Source organism: Aulonocara sp. 'chitande type north' Nkhata Bay, linkage group LG23 (genome assembly GCF_057382095.1).
Source record: "Aulonocara sp. 'chitande type north' Nkhata Bay isolate Kocher_YH1m ecotype deep benthic linkage group LG23, A_spYH_male_GT1.1, whole genome shotgun sequence".
Taxonomy (NCBI): Eukaryota; Metazoa; Chordata; class Actinopteri; order Cichliformes; family Cichlidae; genus Aulonocara; species Aulonocara sp. 'chitande type north' Nkhata Bay.
Window position 1 is genome coordinate 14,631,553 of NC_141365.1, and position 18,707 is coordinate 14,650,259.

Sequence of the window (18,707 nt, forward strand, 5' to 3'; positions counted from 1 at the left end):
CAAATTCACAGAAATGTCTTACAGTCTAAATTTTAAAAGTGATGTGAATGTAATATTGCTAACTAATATTAAAAATACATTCAGTCATTGGACTTTACCACTGTCTGGGATTTTTGGGGTGAACTTTTCTGTTTTCGATTAGGAACCTTAATAAATTCTTTGAATCCATTTAATTTCCCAGCATTTTGGTACGAGCTAATTTTTTGCATCGTTTATCCAATAAATGACTGTTACTGAGCTGCTTTGCTTGTTTTTCTTTGCCATAGTTTTAATCTGGCATTCCTGTTCTTGACACTGACTGGTGATGATCAATGATAAATGTCATGCACTTGGCTGGATGCTGTGAAAGGAAGGGCATTTCTTTATCAGGTAAAGGATCCTGCGATCATCCACCATTTCATCCTCAGTAGATGCCAAAACCTGTTTTAATGCATTTTGAATGAACAGTAGAAATGTGCAAAAGCTATTCTCTTTCTTGTGTGAGCGTGTGCTGTACTTCATATTTCTACTTCACAGACTGTCCACAGCTGAAACAGCTCGCACTTCACAGCTAAACTATTTTCCACTGGCTTAGTTTCTTATTAATAGATACATTATCTGCTTTTTTGTTGTTGTTTATTGTGACTAATTCAAATTAGAAAGTCAAGTCAGTTCATTTAGAAACACATTTATCAAGTGGCACTCATCCATTAGTGGACCACTTCTGGATGAGTGAATGGACTCTGCCGGTGCTTCTGTCATCAATGTCCAGCTCCACTTTCAACAAAACCAAATATGCAGAAATATAAATTACGTCAGGTAGAAATAAAGTGACTTTCTGTCAGGGGTAAGCAGTACTTGTCAAGTGTAAACTAAAACAGTCTGTCAGTTAAAATATACCAACATAGAAACATCTCTCTTTTCATCTCATATGGCAGTAAAGAATACATTAACACAGTGCATTTGAACAAAGTGTGACTTAAAATTTAAAAGATAAATGATTAAAATGGAAGTGAATCACAAACATCAAGGACATAATGAAGTCTATTATATAACTTACAGAAATTTAAAAATTAAAAGACACAGAGGTACATTAGGAAGCCATAACAGCAAATGCTCAATTTGCTTTAGCTGAAAATATCAAGCAGGAACAGTTCATCTCAGTTCATTTTGAATTTATTTTACATGCTGTCAAATTAAATAAATAAATTTAAAAAAAAACAAAAAAAACCCCAACAATCATATGATCCCCTAATGAGCAAGCACTTGGCGACAGTGGGAAGGAAAAACTCCCCGTTAACAGGAAGAAACCTCCGGCAGAACCAGGCTCAGTGAGGGGCAGCCATCTGCCGCGACCGGTTGGGGGGTGAGTGGAAAAAAAGTTTTTTTAGGTGTCATCTGCCTCAGAGTGGCAGATGACACCTGGGCGGTATCACTTGTTGCTGATTTTCAGTTCTGGATCTTTGAATTATTCTCTTTAAAATAGTTTCCTGATGTAGGATTTCTGAACATTAAAGAGGAATAATTGCGATGAGAACAAGCCCCAGAAGGAGAATTAGAACGAAGCCCACAATCTTCAGAACATCTTTCCACCAGCAGTGATTGGATGTTTCATTTGCTGCTGGGTTGGTGATGTGGGCTCTAAAACACTGAACAATGGCTTCATCTACTGCTTGATCCTGTTGTATTATCAGTAATTCTAGATTCCTAGAATTTCTAGATTCCTCCTTCCGTTGGAAACCCAAGCAAAACACGCATTAAGAGGCTCAAATGCCCGTGTCTCAATCTCGCGTCTCATAATGACGTGAAGAAATATTTTCTTAAATGATTTAATATGAAGGCAATAGGCAGAGTGTTACAGGCATAGCCCTAAAGAATGTAGCCTCATGGGCAGTGTAGTCCGTGCTGCAGGGAGAATGGACTGCCATACACGTTATGTGTCTGTGAGCGAGGGAGGGAGAAAAAAGAGAAAAGTACGAGCTGTCACCGAGCAGAAACGGGAGCTTGAAGCATGTAAATATATTAATAACCACTGCAGCCAAAAAGAGAGCCTGACGAGCCCAGTTGTAAGTACGCTATGAACACTCGACTGTACAGTGTTCATGTTTTCCTCCGAAACAATAAGTTCCGTTGGAGCAGCCTTTCAACGCCTCTCTCTGTCTCTCGCTAGCAAAGTTGACCCAGATAACAAAGTAAAGCTAGTTTTCGGCTACGAGCCGACAGGGACCCGACTTATTAGCCAGAGGTCCCTTTACTATGGTTCGGAGCTGCGGACCTGTTTTATATACGCGCGGAATAGTTTTCTATACGAGATCGCTGCAAAAAGTGCAGCTTTACCTAATGTCCACCTACTGTTACTCATTTTATATTAAGATTTAAACATCTAGTTGGTATTGATATGGCGAGTAACCTTCAGTAATAGTAATAAATCACACAGCAATAGTACATTCATGTAGTTGTAAACAAGGATGATAATATATTAAGTAATCCAAAGTATTCAGAATACGTTACTCTCATTGAGTAACGTAACGGAATACGTTACATTTTGGGGCATGTATTCTGTAATCCGTAGTGGAATACATTTTAAAAGTAACCTTCCCAACACTGTGTGCAGTATCAGTAAGGGTTAAAAGTGAGGATGAATTCACATACCGTAGCAAGCAGAAACATCCAGATAGCAGCACACAAGATGGGATTCAAATCTGAAAATTTCCACGCATATTCATTTTTCTCCTTGGAAGTCTCAATATTTTCTACTGAAATGAATTAGCCAATTTCCAGTTTACTGCACCACTCTTTCTCAGCTGATCTTAGTTGATGCTGTTTTAAAATTTTCCATGTTCTCATAAGGCTTTTCTGTTTGGGTTTTCAAAATGGGCAGACATTTTGTAGAATACTGGATCCACAACCTGGTGGATGTTAAAAAATTAACCTAGTTGGAATAAGAGTGTACCTGGCATATAGTTGTGGATTTCTACAATGTATGTGATGGTTTTCTGGTTTTCATCAGACTGACTTTTCTTTTCTAAATAGCAGCTTGGCTGGCTTTTGAAAAGATAAGGGTCATAGTGAGCCGATGTCCTGGTGGGGTTAAAATATGTTAATGTAAACTGTAACTGGATGAGCTGAATTGTTTGCCGTACAGTCTTAGTAGCGAATGCTTGCTGTAGAGTATGTTGATTGAGATTATGCCCTGCAGGGTTGTCTGGGTTACACAGCAAAATCAATAAACTGAACGTCACATTATTTTCCGTACAGTGATCACAGATAGAGATGTCTCTCTACAAACCGAACCCATGAGAGCTCTACCAGAGTCAATCCGTGGTCAGCTTACTATATTTTAGCCTTGGTGGCTATTCTTAAAGTGATGCTGTGTGGTAGCTCAAAGACTTACAGAATTATAGAGCATTTAATGCCACTGTAGCCTTTAGCTGAACATAAAAGCTAAAGCTGTCATTTAAACATAATGTAATTGGCATAACGTATTGGTTGGCCATCAGCCCTTGAGTTCTGTTTCTTTATTTGGTCACCCATAGAGTAACTGAAGCTGTTCTGTGTCACTTTTAAACACCCTTTTGTTCGTCTGGTAACACACAGAAATTTGCGTGACTGCACCTCTGATTTATTAAAAGGACAGTTAAACATTTTGGGAACTAATCATACCCATTGATCAGCTGGGACTGATTTTCTGGCAGGAATAGAAAGGCTTTCCCTATTCTTCGGCCTGTTTCTTTGTAGTATAAACAGAAATTGACTTTATTAGCAGGGTTTAGCTGATTGTCTCCATCTCTAACATCATTAGCCATTTCAGGGTTCAGTTGCTCCTTGAGTTCCTTCAAACTCATGATCTGACCCCTTTCTGACAGTTTTAAACAGCCCAAATTCTTTCTGTTTTCAATTTTTTTTTAGTGTTGCTGTTTTCCCAAGTGTTAAAATAAAATGTAATGTCTTGATGAGTAGAAACAAATGGACAAAACTTCAGGTGTTCAAGAGAAAATCTGAGATGATCCATCCACAACACAAGGTTAGCAGTTGTATTTGGATTGCTTACGCTGTTGTTGAGGTCCAACAACGACTGTACTATTAAAGGAGATTGAGAGTTTTTAAGAGTTTCATCTGAAATTATGACCCCTTTTTATAAAATTTTTAATGTTTTGTATCATTGCTTGGTATGGTAATTTCTCTTTGACCATTACGACCAGACTTGGTAACCTGGTTAAAGTGGCTGGTCAGATTTCAGGGAGGTCTCACGTCCAGCTTGTTCACTTTTATAAGGTGCTGATGATGGCGACCTCTGTCATGTTAAGACCGTCCTCTCTTTAGAGATTTTCAGCTGCTTCTCTCAGGTTGCTTGCAGTGAACACCAAGAGACACAGAGTGTCTTTGGGTGTGTGAATGGGTGGATGACTGGATATGTAAAGCGCTTTGGGGTCCTTAGGGACTAGTAAAGCGCTATATAAATACAGGCCATTTACCATTTTATACCTTCTGCTATTATCATGATTAACATCACTAAACCATAAGCGTTGATACCATCACTACTGCACATTGCACTTTGTTAATGCTACTCATGAAATTTGGGCTGGTCTCTCTCTGTGCGTGTGTGTGTGTGTGTGTGTGTGTGTGTGTGTGTGTGTGTGTGTGTGTGTGTGTGTGTGTGCTGGCATGTTGCAAATCAATTTCCCATTGGGGACAATAAACTTACCACTGACTATGAATGACTTTAAAAACAAGAATTAGGTATGTTTGAATTGATCTTGGATCTTCTCTAATCCACACAGAGTCAAATATAAACATATACACAAATATCACTTAAATCTTTTACTAAGTGTCCACAAATATTTACTTGGGATGAGGTCCGACTTTTGGGAAAGCTATTACGGAAGCTTAATGTTAGTCTCTTTAATCATTCCAAAACCGGTTTATATGTCTGTGTGGGATCCTTGTTCTGTTTAAACACCCAATTGTATCCAAGTTTCAATCATCTAGCTGTCAATTTGAGGTGAATTTTAAGAAGTTGGAGGTAGTCCTGCTTTTTCATTATTACATCCAGTTTGTGGGATATACCAATATCACTGGGAGCAAAACCTCCCGAGAGCATGATGCTACCACGCTCGATAGTTGTTACAGTGTTCTTAGGTTTGAAGGTCTCGCCTTTACTTCTACTTCTCCAAATATGTGGATTAATATTTATTTCATCTGACCACAAAACCTTTCTTGGGCACCCATTTCAGTCAGGTTGAAGCTGTCAATTTTGGAGCAGGGAGCTTAATTCTTGGGCGGTACCCTTTCAGGGCATAGAGATGTAAAACTGCTTCACTGGTGCTCCAGCAGTTTTCAGTTCATGTCAGGCTTGAGCCTGGGTGGTTCCTGTGTTGCTGCTGAATATCCTAACAAAACTGAGGGTGACAGTTTGGGTCCTCTCCCAGACCTCAGCAAGGTGGTTGCACATCTGAGTTACTTGTATTTTCATACTGTTGTTTGAACTGTTGATCTTGAAATCTGCAGTTGTTTAGAAATGGCTTTACAAGACCTTCACATTCTTTCCGAGCCCCTGTCTATATAAACCAAGCTGTTTTAGTGGATTTGGTACAAAAAATTTTCATATTTTACAGGACCCTTATAAAAAGATAATGTAAATATTCCAGCAGAGAACAAGGCTGAAGTAGTAAATGTAAGTGAGATTATTTTCTGAGAAGCAGGAAGTGACAGAATATAACTTGAATTGACATCTGTGTAGCTTAGAGTTACTGGCCATTCAAAGTGCATTTTATAAACCATCACAAAACACTTCCTCTCACATCCATTTTGCCATCACTTTAAAACCAACAATTAACCTCTGACATTGTTGATGGTTGATTGAAGAGGGGTTTCATCTTTCATCTTATAATGGAATATAATTGGATTTTGCCTTCAAAAGGAAAGGAGTAAACTTGAGACTGAGAATATTGTGTACATTCAGAAAGAGATCTGCTTGTTTTGTTTAAATTCACAATCATACTATAAACATTACTTTGAAAACCTTATCTATGTAATGTAGGCTTGTGGTTCCTGATTTATTCTCTTGAATTAAAACATCCTTTTCACAGATCTTATACTGATGACAAGAGAGACCAATAAATTTAGACTAGCTCAGTATAAAGAAAAAGTAGCCTGTTCTCTCCAAAGGTAAAACTGTTTCAAATACATGACACTGAAACCTTTCCCCTCCTCTAAAACAGCAGACTGTCTGACTCCACCGTGCTCATTCAATCCAAACTAAAAACTCATCTTTGTCTAAAATTTCAGTTAATCTATAATGAAAATGAGAAAATGACATCAGGATAAACTAGAATGTGGTTACAACGTGTGGCATCATTTATCAGTGTCCCTCTCACCCAGGATCCTGTTAATTTGTCTCCATAATTTTCTAAAAAAGCATCGTGGAAGCTTTATTTAAACTTGATTCTCACTGTGTAAAATAAAATGGAACTAAATCCATATTTTCCAGTGTGAAATGTAAGCGTCACCTTCAGCAGTAGAGGGTAATAGTTGTGTTTACATGCAACCCCACCACCCATCAGCATTCACTGACCTACTTCTTCAAATTGAGCAAAGATATAAATTCGCAGTCTGAGTGTGTCATTTAAAAAAAATGGGAAAAAAGTGATGTGAGTAAATTGATATTATGTAACGGGACAGAAATCAGCAGGATTTGACAGATTCAGTCTGGATGTTGACATAAGATGGTTCACCAGGTTCCCTTTCCAGCAGTGAGTTTAAAAATTGTCAAATTAGTTTGTGATTTGACAAGTGACCTTGGACATAGTTGTCCTTTAAGGTCAAACAGTTTTGTTTTGAAATTCAAATATGCTGGAAAAGTCTCCGATGAGCAGTAGGAGGAAAATAAATACTCAGATTAGTGAAAAAATGTTTACGCTCTGATTTCCTCTGAGTCATTTGAATATTATCAAGAGAGGAAAATAGGAAAAACATTAGCTAAGTCCATTTGTGTGTGTGTGTGTTTTTTAATCCACTTCCACTGCAGATGAGACAGATTTGTGTATAGACTGAATGACCTTCATTGTATTACATAGCAACAAGTTAGTGAAGTCCTGTTATTAGCTGATAACTACATACTCTGTACATACTAAGACTAAAGCTTCAGAATGTAAAGTCAAGTATTAATGGCTGACATCAAGGCAACTGTGGCCTTTTTCTATACAGGCTATGAATGTGCCTTGAAATTTCTATACAGTCTGCTGTGACGTCTTGATCAACTATTGATAAACCTCACTCTCTAACCTTAGCAAACAGACCACACTAAAGCTGTGCTTGGAGGTAGTACTATAGAACTGTTACTAGACAGTAGCCACAGTTTGCAGTTACAGGATTCTGGTAAATTAAATTCTGCAGTGCTTTGCAAGTTCTAGAAAACCAGGCACCTACGAGTCTGAAAAACTATGCTATTAAAGATGAATGTCCAGGATGTATATTTCTTAGAGAGCTATAAATAATATCTATATTTTATTTTTTCAAAAAAGCTATTTTTTTATTCAAAAATATGATTTTAATGAAAAGATTTTTTCAGACATATTGAAAAAAACATTGCCCAAAGCATCACACTGCCTCCACTGATTCCTATAGTGTATCCTGGCATCAGGTGTTCCTCGAGTAAGCGATGCAGACACACCCAATCATCCACATGTTGACAAAGAAGACGTGATGTGAACTAGTCAGCAATTAGCATTATGCTATATGAAGTGGGTGCAACACACTTTGTACTGAAAATATAAAACTGTGTCATTAAAGTAAGGAGGCTTCACATTTCCATTTGACTTTCATAATTATTACTGAGACCTCTGCGGTAGAGGAGTACAGCCACAGGAAATAAGTTTGTTCTTGCTCTGACTCTCCAGGATCTGTCAGAGGAGATCAGAGTTGTTGAACTGTGCTGGTTGTCCAAGCAGAACTATTAAAGCCTATTCACTCAATTTGTAGGTGACAGTGTTAAAATATTAAACATATAATAGGGACATTTTAAATATATCTGTAATCAGAGAAAATAGATCATGTAAATTAGTTTTGTTGTAGTAAGGTTCCCTGTCTGTTAATCATTTTGATGCTCACACATCATCTTTCAGATTACTTTGAAGTCTGAGGCGGATGCTGTGGCCTCAGTGGATACAAATAAATGAAAACAGGGTATCAAGTGCCTGAAGTACTCGGGGTGTGATTAATTTCTGGGCAATTATTCCTACTCTCATGTTATCACTACTGTCAGTGAGGCTTATCTCTGCCTGCCTGCCTCCCTCAGCAACCATGGCTCAGACACAGCCTCCAAACAACCACGACGCATTGTTCTAACGAGGTTACAGCCTGAAGCAGAGTGATTTGTTTTGTCCACGTTACTATGGTGGCCTTTTGGCTGGCCTCTTAATTTCATCAGTGAAGGACTATTAAACAGCAAAGGCTTTTGGGGAAAATGCACCATGCCGAGAGACCTTTTAACATCCTCACAGTTGCAGTTGCGCAACACGACATGCCAGAGATAGTTACGTTTTTAAGAAGCTAAGTATCTCACTATTTATTTGTTATTATAGCCACAGGTGACAATATATTTTCAAAGTCGATTATGTTAAAGGAGACCTGTCGTGCTTGCTTTTGGCACCATTTATGAATTATTGGACACTAATGAGCCCTTATTTATCTCAGGGGGCCTTAGTGGAACCCCTGAGTTAATCTGACAATAGACATTTTAGTTTCTTTCTCATTAAGACAGCTTTTTTTCTGAGTGGCTTATCAAGCTGTCACTTACACCATGTGCAATTTGTGATTTCCACGCTTTGAAAGCTGGTGATCAGATGAACCCTTGTTCTTGTACTTTTTAAAAATATACACCTTATTTATTGAAATTATACAAGGTGCTCAGGATGTAGCACCTCGATGACCGATGTTTATTAAGACAGTATCCTAATATTTAATGAAAATATTGGAGCCCCTGAAAGCATCATTGTTTTATTCATTAACCAACTAACATAATTACAGAAAATAACATGAAAGAGAGAGAGAGAGCAACATAAAAGAATTATCCCCACTCAGGATTTTGGACAGGATGTTGTGGTTCATGGTCTGCACCTTAAACTCAGGCACCTGATAGTATCTTGTGTGACCCTCCCTATAGCGACTGCTTCCATTAAGAAAGCTGCTGAGAGGCTGCGTTGAGGTCTTTACTGCGATGTATTCCACAGAGTCCATTCTGAAATCCACTGAGGATGAGGATCCTGATTTTATTAAAGTTAACTGTAAAGGCAGCAAGCATTACACCGGAATCAATCAGTGAAGCAGAAGTGACGAGAAGTCACAGGAAATATCTGAGCCATACTCACTCTGATGAAATCACGCCCATTGCACCAGTTACTGGAAACCGATATAACCATGGTAACCATTTTGACTCCTAAACTGTTAAATGCTTATTTTTTAACCACACCCTCAAACTCTATCGCAGCCTTTTCCATTTCACAACTGTGTAACACAACAACAAGATGAGTGTTAGCCTTGTCATCAATTTAACTCAATTCAGTTTTATTTATGCAGCACCAAACAACATCAGTCGCCTCAAGGCGTTTCATATTTTAAGGTAGACTCTACAATAATACATACAGAGAAAAACAAAACAATCCTATGAGCAAGCATTTTGGTGACAGTGGGAAGGAAAAACTCCCTTTTAACAGGAAGAAACCTCCGGCGGAACAAGGCTCAGTGAGGGGCGGGGCCATCTACTGTGACCGGTTGGGGTGAGAGAAGCAATCATCAATATTATCAGCCTTATGAGTAACAGCATTATATGTTCTGAAAGTGATAGCTAATATTCCTTACTCTGTATGGGAAAATAACTATTTGGATAAAGGATAAATTACTAACTTGTTTAAGGAAATGATGTTCTCTTCCTTATTTTTTGTTCCAGTACTGGATGTTCATTTTAAACTGGTTCCCACTCAGTTTAAAAGTTTTCATCAATACAGTTAGCTCTGTATGATGTGAAAGAGAGCACAAATCCCCAATATGGTCACGCATCTCTGGCTGAGAGTATTGAAGCCCCTCCCACTCACTGTTCAAACCAATCAGATGAAACCTGCCTCAAAGCAGTAGTTTCTAAACTAAACTCTCACCCTATCCCTAACATCCTTCATCACATTTCCTACATCCATCAACCTTCTCTATGTTCTTTCACTTTTCCTCCTGCCTGGCTGTTCCATCTTCTGCATCCTTTGTCTAATATATGTCCAATATATCCACTATCCCTCCTCTGCACATGTCCAAACCATCTCAGCCTGGCCTCTCTAGCTTTGCCTTCAAATCCGCCCGACCTGAGCTGTCCCTCTGACACACTCATTTCCAATCCTGTACATTCTAGTAACAATGAAGATCCGAAAATCTTCAGCTCTGCCACATCCAGCTCAACCTCTTGTCTTGTTGTCAGTGCCATCATCTCCAAACAATATATCACAGCAGGTCTCGCTACCATCTTGTCTATCTCTTTCTTTGGATGGCATCTGCAAACATCATGGAGTCCTTGGAGACTTCTGCCTTACCTGATCTGACAACCTGTCCATCACACTGCAAACAAGAAGGGGCTCAGACCTACCACCCAGACCTGTATGGGGTATGTGTTTTATTTTATAAATGTTTCTGTCTTTAATTATGCTCACAGATTGCTGTATTTTTGGTTTTGTTTAATAATCTTATATGCCATCAACCTGCCAGGGACAGCACATGAAAATTAGCCTGTGCAGCTAAATCTGTATATTTATATGATTAATCTAAGTGCTCATGTTAATTAATATTCATTGCCCTTCCAAATAAACATTAACACCCGTCACTGTCCTCATACATGTCCTGTACCACCTTCATATTCTTCTCTGCCACTCATGACTTCCTCGTGCAGTACCACAGTTCCTATCTCAGCAGCCAATCATCTGCTTTCACTGATCCACACAGTGAAGCTCTTTCCGACCTTCTCTGTACTTCTCCGTGTCATCATCCAGGCTGAGTGTCAGGTTGTTTTTCCATTCCTGCCTCTGCATCCAGGTACCTCCCTTCTGGTGAGCTGGTTTCCTGCTCTTTGCAGACACACCTGCATGTCATTACCTGCAGTTAAGAGCCTGCAGTTTAAGGACAGACTGCACAGCACACTCACCTGCTCCACTGGACACTCACCTGGATGCCTCCCTTCCAGAATCTTCACTCCTTGTTACCAATGAATCTATCCCGCGTGATGCTCACTCCTTGTGGTTACCTGTTGCCCAAGTCCTTTGTATTAAATAAAGTCTTTACTGTGAGTGATCTGTTGCCTATCGTGCCCACTTCTGAGTCCAAAACTTTGTATTAGCCCTTGATACTCCACCAGTGCTCACTAAGAAAGCACGCTCTTTCTCAGGATGAAACAATCCTACTGCTCAATGATCGTCACCTGTCTCCTTATCCTAACCCCAACAAATCTTTTGCACAGCTTGATGGTATGGATCATCAACTTTGTATCTACACATCACCTTTGTTCTTAAAAATTGGTCACCCTAGACATCTGAGTCAACAAACCTGGGCTTTCTTCCTACCATCTGTGTCTGGATCACTGCCTTCATAAGAAATAATTCTCAGAGCATCAAACTTGGGCCCCGCACTTGCTTATCCATCACTCTGGAGCTACACAGGGCTGTGTGCTGAGTCCTTTTTTTTTTTTAAACCCACTCTATATATATATGATTGTAGTCCTGTCCACTCATCCATCACCATCGTGGTCACTGTTCCTCAGGCTCAAGATGAGTTAGCATACAGAGATAATTCAGTGACTATCAGCAGTCTTTTGTTGAACAACACTAAAACCAAAGAGGTAATACTGAACAACAGGAAAAAGTGTAACTCAGACCACCTCCAGCCCCACTCTGTGCTAATGGGAAATTTCAGCCAATTGGTCAGCCAACACTACTCGTGAAGAGGTGAAGAGGGAACATCAGAGACTCCACTCAGGAAGAGCAACATGGAGAGGAGACTACTCATGTGTTTTTAATATACTGCAGTTGAGTTTCTTTTAACATACTGCTTACCAATGTGCTGTTCAGGCTGCTCTGTCGCAAACAAAAAAGCTTTGGAAGGAGTGGTGAGAACAACAGAACAAATCATTGGTTGCCAGCTGCCATCCCTGGAGGACATAACCAACTCTCACTACCGCAAAAGAACAAAAAAACATTATCAGGGACTGCTCACCATCTGTTACCCTCTGGAAGAAGCTTCATATCAGCCAAAACACCCACCTGTAGATTCAGAGACTCTTTCTTTCCAAAGACCTAAACACTTTTTTTGATAAATGTCTGTACTGACAGCAAACTATGCTGCATTTCTGTCCATTTTAAATATTTATAAAATGCAGATGAATAATGGTATTTATTCATCTGCATTTTGGTCTTCAGTGGTTTATTTTAAACACCATGTTGGAGCCACATTGCTAAGTTTTGCTGTTTGCTCTGCTCACAATGACAATGATGCCATTCTACTTTATCTGCTCACCCTGGTCCACTTTTGGTCCTTAATTATAGAAGATAATTAGAGAACGTATAGTAGATCGATGGGGCATCTGAAGTCTGAAGCAGAGCTGCTGGTAGACATACATCACACAGCTGTTCAGGCTTTGAAACACACAGTAGGGGGTAGAACGAGTGGATAGCACCCTGTTAACGCCCAGCAGGGCCAAGCCTAACACCTTTTCTGGTGAAAATCCAGAAAATCTTCTGTGCTTCTCAGTAGATGGAGAGCTGTGGGAAGTGCTGCTTATTGTCCCAAAAAAATAATTATTCATTTTTATAGTCAAATATGAAATATCTCGCATGTATTCAAACATTTAAACAAATTAAGACAGACATCCCGAAATGTGAACCACAGAAAGCTACTTTTAAAATAATATATGGGGCAGGAAATGAGCATAATATTTCTCCTTCAAAGTAACTGTTTTAGATTTGGGGTCTTTCTTGAAGAAGAAAAAAGCCTCATTAAAGGGTAAGTTTACAGTTATTGCAGTCATTAAAAGAAAGCAACCCTGACTCACAGTTAAGAAACAGGAAACAAACAGCAGTCTTCAATTAGGGTTTTTTTTTTTAATGGCAAAGACACACACGAAAGAAACGTTTCGCAAAACCTTTAATTCTTCTGGTAAAACCACAAAAAATGTATCAAAACAGTTTTATCTCTGCTCAAAGGTACATGCTGCTGTCAGAGGAGTGTAACTGCGCACAAAGTTCAACACAGCCAGGCTTTCTTTGCATCAGCTGGCTCAAACAAACTTAAAACCCCACTCGGAAGAGATAGATAAAGTGTCCAAGCCTTTTAACTCTGCAGGTTTTTTTTCACTGACTGCCAGTGAGGTGGACCAAGTTGCGATCACTATTTTAAGAGATACTGATGCAAAGGATTCTGTGGCACGCTGCATAGTGCCTTTTCTGACCAGTGTGGGGAATAAAAAGGAGTATTTTGCTTGTGTTGCTTCATACAGTTATACTACTTTCCCCCTTGGTGTCTGGCACAGTGGGAGTGGGAGTGCCAGACGAGCTGCCAGTTGCTGATGTTGATCTTGATGTGATTTGGCTGGGGGAGAGGTGTTTCCTGCCACGCCCGAAGTCACTGAAAAACCAACTGCTGATACTTGCCTTCATGCCCCCTCTTGGCTTGGTGTCTCTTCAGTTTTTCTGGCATGCATCGTTACTAGTGCCCAGGCTCTTATGCTCGGTGATGTGGTGGAGTCTGATGCTCCTGTTAGCCCTTCCCCTGAAGTTAAAAATGAAACTGTGTCATCTGATGTGATACCAGATGACACAGTCTGGCTATAGTCTGGCTATAGACAGAAAGCAGCTCATTAAAGTATCTGATGCTACTTTGTCTGCTGCCCAGAAACAATCACATGTAACCCAACCTGTGTCTTACCAATTTTACCAGTCTTTTGCTGTGTAAGTGGTCTCCAGTGTCTGGAATGGAGTGTGAAGTGGTCACTCAGGTCTACAAGTTTTAAGCCTGGTCCATCACCACCATCTGTCTGGACACTTAGGAATCAGGAAAACTCATGACAGAGTGCTCCTCCATTTTCTCTGCCCAGGATTTCAATCTGATGTTGCCAGATACTGTCGATCATGTCTTATATGTCTAACGGGTGGTAAACTCAAAAAGTTAATCCCTCCAGCTTCTTCACATCCAATCCGTATTTGACTGAGTAGGACCAAAGATGGTCTTCAATATGTACTCATCACTTTGTATGTCGCCACACGTTTTCCCGAGGCCACCCTGCTGCGTTCATTGAGGGCAAAACCTGTGGTGAAAGCACTGGTTAAGTTTTTCTCCACATTTGATTTGCCAAAATGCATTCAAACTGACCACAGATCAAATTTCATATCAGTGCTGGGTATTAAGCATAAAGTGTCTAGTGCCTGTCAGCTAGAAAGTCAGGGTGTGCTGGAGGGATTACACATGACTTTGAAATCCATGCAGAGAAAACGAACAATGCCACCATTAAGTGTGGAGGAGCAAAAACAATACACAAAATTATGACCTGGGTCAGAACAAAAGCTATAAACAGTGAAATACAACACAGTTCAAAATAAGACAAGACATTAATGCTGCACAAAATCGTTAACCCGGTGATTTCACGCACAGAGCAGTAAAAGTGACATTTTAATTCCAGCTCATTATATTATGGCTGAGTGTGGTCTCAGCGCTGCAGCTTTTTTTTTTTCAAAGATAATGGCTCAGATGAAAGCTCAGAAACGTTGAACATTAAAGCTTACTGTACCACAGCCTGAAAAAGGAGATGTAGAAATCTCTTTAGTTTGTTAGCAGTAAGGTGAAATTAAATTGGTTGATGGAAGAGGTATTTTCGGCGTATGTTCTGCATTTCCTTGAGCGTAAAAGCGATGACAACATTTATACACTTTCTGCACCACCTAATAACACTGAAAGCATGCTGAAAAAATCAACTTCCAGGCGAGTTTAACCTGAAACTCTGACCATATCCATGTTCAGCATGAGTTACCATGGTGAAAGGAGCCTGTGTGACACAGAACATTCTGCATTTAGGCTCAATCTCTCCTCTGGTCCTTTTCTGTTTTTACTTCTTATTTTGTATTTTTTGCAGAGAGACAGCCACATGCAGTTTGGAAAACTTGACTTGCATATCCTTTAACAAAATTTTGACTGTGTGTGTGTGAGAGAGCTGCAGACATTGTGTGGATTTGATGAGTTTGGGACATTTTGCCACATACATTTTGAGTCATGCATTTTGTCAAAGGAGCTGAAAAATTCGGTTTTGTGTTTAGTTGTGGAAAAAAAGAGTGGGACATATGCTCGGAATTGGCCGCACTATCCATTTTTAGGAGTTTGTAAATGTAAATTTCACTTCTTGGAAACAAAATTTGTTAGCTATAAATCTATGTGTTGTTGTTTTTTTATGTAGAAGGAAGTGTAAATGGTAAATGGCCTGTATTTGTATAGCGCTTTACTAGTCCCTAAGGACCCCAAAGCACTTTACACATCCAGTGATCCACACACACATTCACACACTGGTGATGGCAGCTACATTGTAGCCACAGCCACCCTGGGGCGCACTGACAGAGGCGAGGCTGCCGGACACTGGCGCCACCGGACCCTCTGACCACCACCAGTAGGCAACGGAAACTTCCAATGTGTTACATGGAAACATTTCTCACAAAAGATAAGAAGAATTGCTGAATATTTGTATTTCTTTTACTTGGCCACACAGTGTACACATTTGGAATGTGTACAAACTGTACTCCTGTACAAACTGTTTCAAGACATTTCTGAGAGGAACAGCATCTACTTGGCAGCTGCTCGTGTCCAAATACCAGCTTCACTGAGTTTTATTGAGCTGACAGACTTTAGAAACGAGCCTTTTTCCCAGAGTAATTAATAGACAGGACATTGTTCTCCATACAGAGTTTGAATGAAACACTGGGCAGGGAAAACTGGTTTTTCTCAGCCAGTGTGTTTATACAAAGAATAACCTTAATGCTTTAGTGTCTTCCAAAAAATCCACAGTTTTTTTCCTCTTCCACCATCAGGTCAAAAAGATTTGTTTTGCTTCAACTCAAGCAACAATCTGATACATGAAGTCATTGTGGAAGTACTAAAACCTGCAGGTTATAGTTTTGTTTATCCTTCCTCCCCTGTGTGTGCGTATCTTGTTAGTCTCAGGCTCTGTGTTTGGTGTCTCTTGTCTTGTCCTCCGTGATTAGTTGAGCTGTGTCTTGTGTTTCCCAGCTGTCTCACCCCCCCCCCCCCCGATTGCCCTCCTGTGTGTATATATAGCGCTGTCTCCTGCTTAGTGTTGGTCAGAGTTTCTCGTTTCCCTCTCAGTGGCTTTGTTGGTGTGACTCCTGCTGGGTCTGACTTTATATCACTTTGTTAGACTCGTATCCAGCAGTAAAGGTGTGTTTTCTGTTTACTCTATCTGCATCTGTGTGTCTGAATTTTAAATCTTAACACTTCACATCAATATACAAGCTCTGCAGACTCGTGACACTGCTCGCTTTTACTGACATCTGGATGCCAACCTAGGCCGGCTAAACCTCAGCTTATTACAGTCTCTGAGCTGGATCTCTGGATGTTTATGGTTTTGGTGCCTTTTCAAGCTTTTTTTTTCTACAGTGCAGTTATCTGGGAAATAATGACTTGCAGTCTACCAGTCTGCTAGCAACCAAAGCAATCATGAGGAGGCTTTTGGTACAGCACCCTCTTTGCAACTAATTTCACCCAGCAACAGCCAGTAACCTCCAGCAACCACTTGCCAAGCATTCAGGGAATGCCATGTTTTCCCTAAAGGTTGCTGCCTGGTCTCCAGGCCTGTGTGGCTGAGGTCTTAGAGGCAAATATCAGTTATGTGCTCATGCTGACTTTAGTGTTTTGCCAAAGTGTCTTCAAACAGACCCACAGAGGTGTAAACTCTGACGTATGGTGTGAATTGTACATTTAATATCTCTGTGGGTAAATTATGAAGCATTTATACAAACACAGACTTTTCTGTGTTCTTTAGCCAAACACGGTAAACAAATGGAGTGCTGCTGACTCTTGTCTGAATGATGATGGGCTTTGAAGATGAAAAACAGATGCCTATTTGTGTTTATTTGTGCACATCTGATTCAAAAAATTTTTTTATTCACATACTGCATCAAAGATCTTTTCAGCATGTTCATGTTACTCATCCTGATGTTAGAAACCAGTTACGTTAAATGATCTTTCATTTGCCAAATCGTTTGCACGCAGGAGATTTCGGAGCTCAGACCTCGGCACACCGACACCGTGAGAAGCCACTTTCAGTCAGAGGCCCGGCCGCCACCTCTGTGTGATCTTCGGCTTGTACAGCGTGTATGTCACATTCAGATCAAAGTATCATGAATGAAGCCCTACATTCTCAGAGTAGCAACAGAACTGCTCTAAATAGAGATTTTTAAATAGACAATAGTGTCTATAAATACCCCCCCAGATCTGCTCCATTTTGACTTTTGTGGAACTCCTGCAGTGACACATTCCTGATGAGCATGTGCTGTTATTTATTTTTAGATGCTTTGACGATGGCGTCTCACATGGGATCAGTTTCTCAGGCGAACCGTGATCAAATGGATTTCTGTCCTCACTGCACTAATAAAAGTTGTATATTGAACCCCTAACATTGGTCTGCTGTGACTGTAAGCGGCATTTTATTGTGGTAATAACTTCTTATAAAAATGTTTAATTAATCATAAATTGCTGATTATTTTCTCAATCAAATAATTGATAGTTATAGCCGAGAACCCAAAGGTACAGTTTGACGGTGTTTTTTTTATCCAAATAACCATTCCATGTTTAAGAAGCAGGAAGCTTCAAATGTTTGGGATTGTATCTGAAAAATTGCCTTTAAAGTAAAAAATGTTGCTACTTTCTATAAAATAATTCTTTCACCAGTTAGAGACTGATGGCTGACTCTAACTGAGCCTGGTTATTCCTGAGGTTTCTTCCTGTTAAAAGGGAGTTTTTCGTCCCTACTGTTGCCAAGTGTTTGGTCATAAGGGGTCTTCTGATTGTTGGAGTTTTTTCAGTATCATTGTAGTAGAGTTTCACCTTGCAATATAAAGCGTCTTCAGGTGATCTTTGTTATGATTTGGAGTTGTACTAATGTACTGTTATTGTATTATTGTAATCTGATATATTTAATCAGATTAAGAAGAGTTAAAAACAAACAAACAGGTAGACTTTTGAGTGAATGTCAAAAAGGAGTAATTTTATCCTGTTGAAATTAAAATGATGCTTTCGTCAACTGTAATTGGTGTATAAAAACTTGCTTGGCAACATGATGACATCATAAAATCTAATACAGGAAGAACCTTCAAGTTCCAAGATATACCTGCTATATCGCAACTCCTGATTGTGTAGAAGTTGTAGAAGAAATAAACACACAGACATTTTGTCTATTACATTTAGATACACAGTTGGCAACTTTTATCTGTAGTAAAAATATATATATACATATTTATTTTCTAAAATTTAAATGTGAAACCTAAGTTTGATCATAACTGTCACCACACTGTTTGTATGTGTGTGTTTCTTCAAATTTATGACATAATTAAATATGTGTAAAAATTTGTATGACTTACCATTGACTTATTTTCAAGTGATGTCTTATGACTACAATAAATATTCATATTTTCCAAGCAATTAAT

General features: G+C 39.4%; 1 long non-coding RNA gene across 1 annotated transcript in view; it reads left to right on the forward strand.

Annotated features, from left to right (window-relative positions):
* The window catches only part of LOC147301418 (uncharacterized), a 24,066-nt gene extending 5,502 nt beyond the window's left edge, over nucleotides 1-18,564 (forward strand). The window contains exons 2-4 of the long non-coding RNA XR_015127199.1: nucleotides 267-2,045; nucleotides 17,275-17,376; nucleotides 17,572-18,564. This is a non-coding gene — a long non-coding RNA (uncharacterized LOC147301418). The remainder of the gene's footprint in view (nucleotides 1-266; nucleotides 2,046-17,274; nucleotides 17,377-17,571) is intronic.
* The last annotated feature ends 143 nt before the right edge of the window (nucleotides 18,565-18,707 follow it).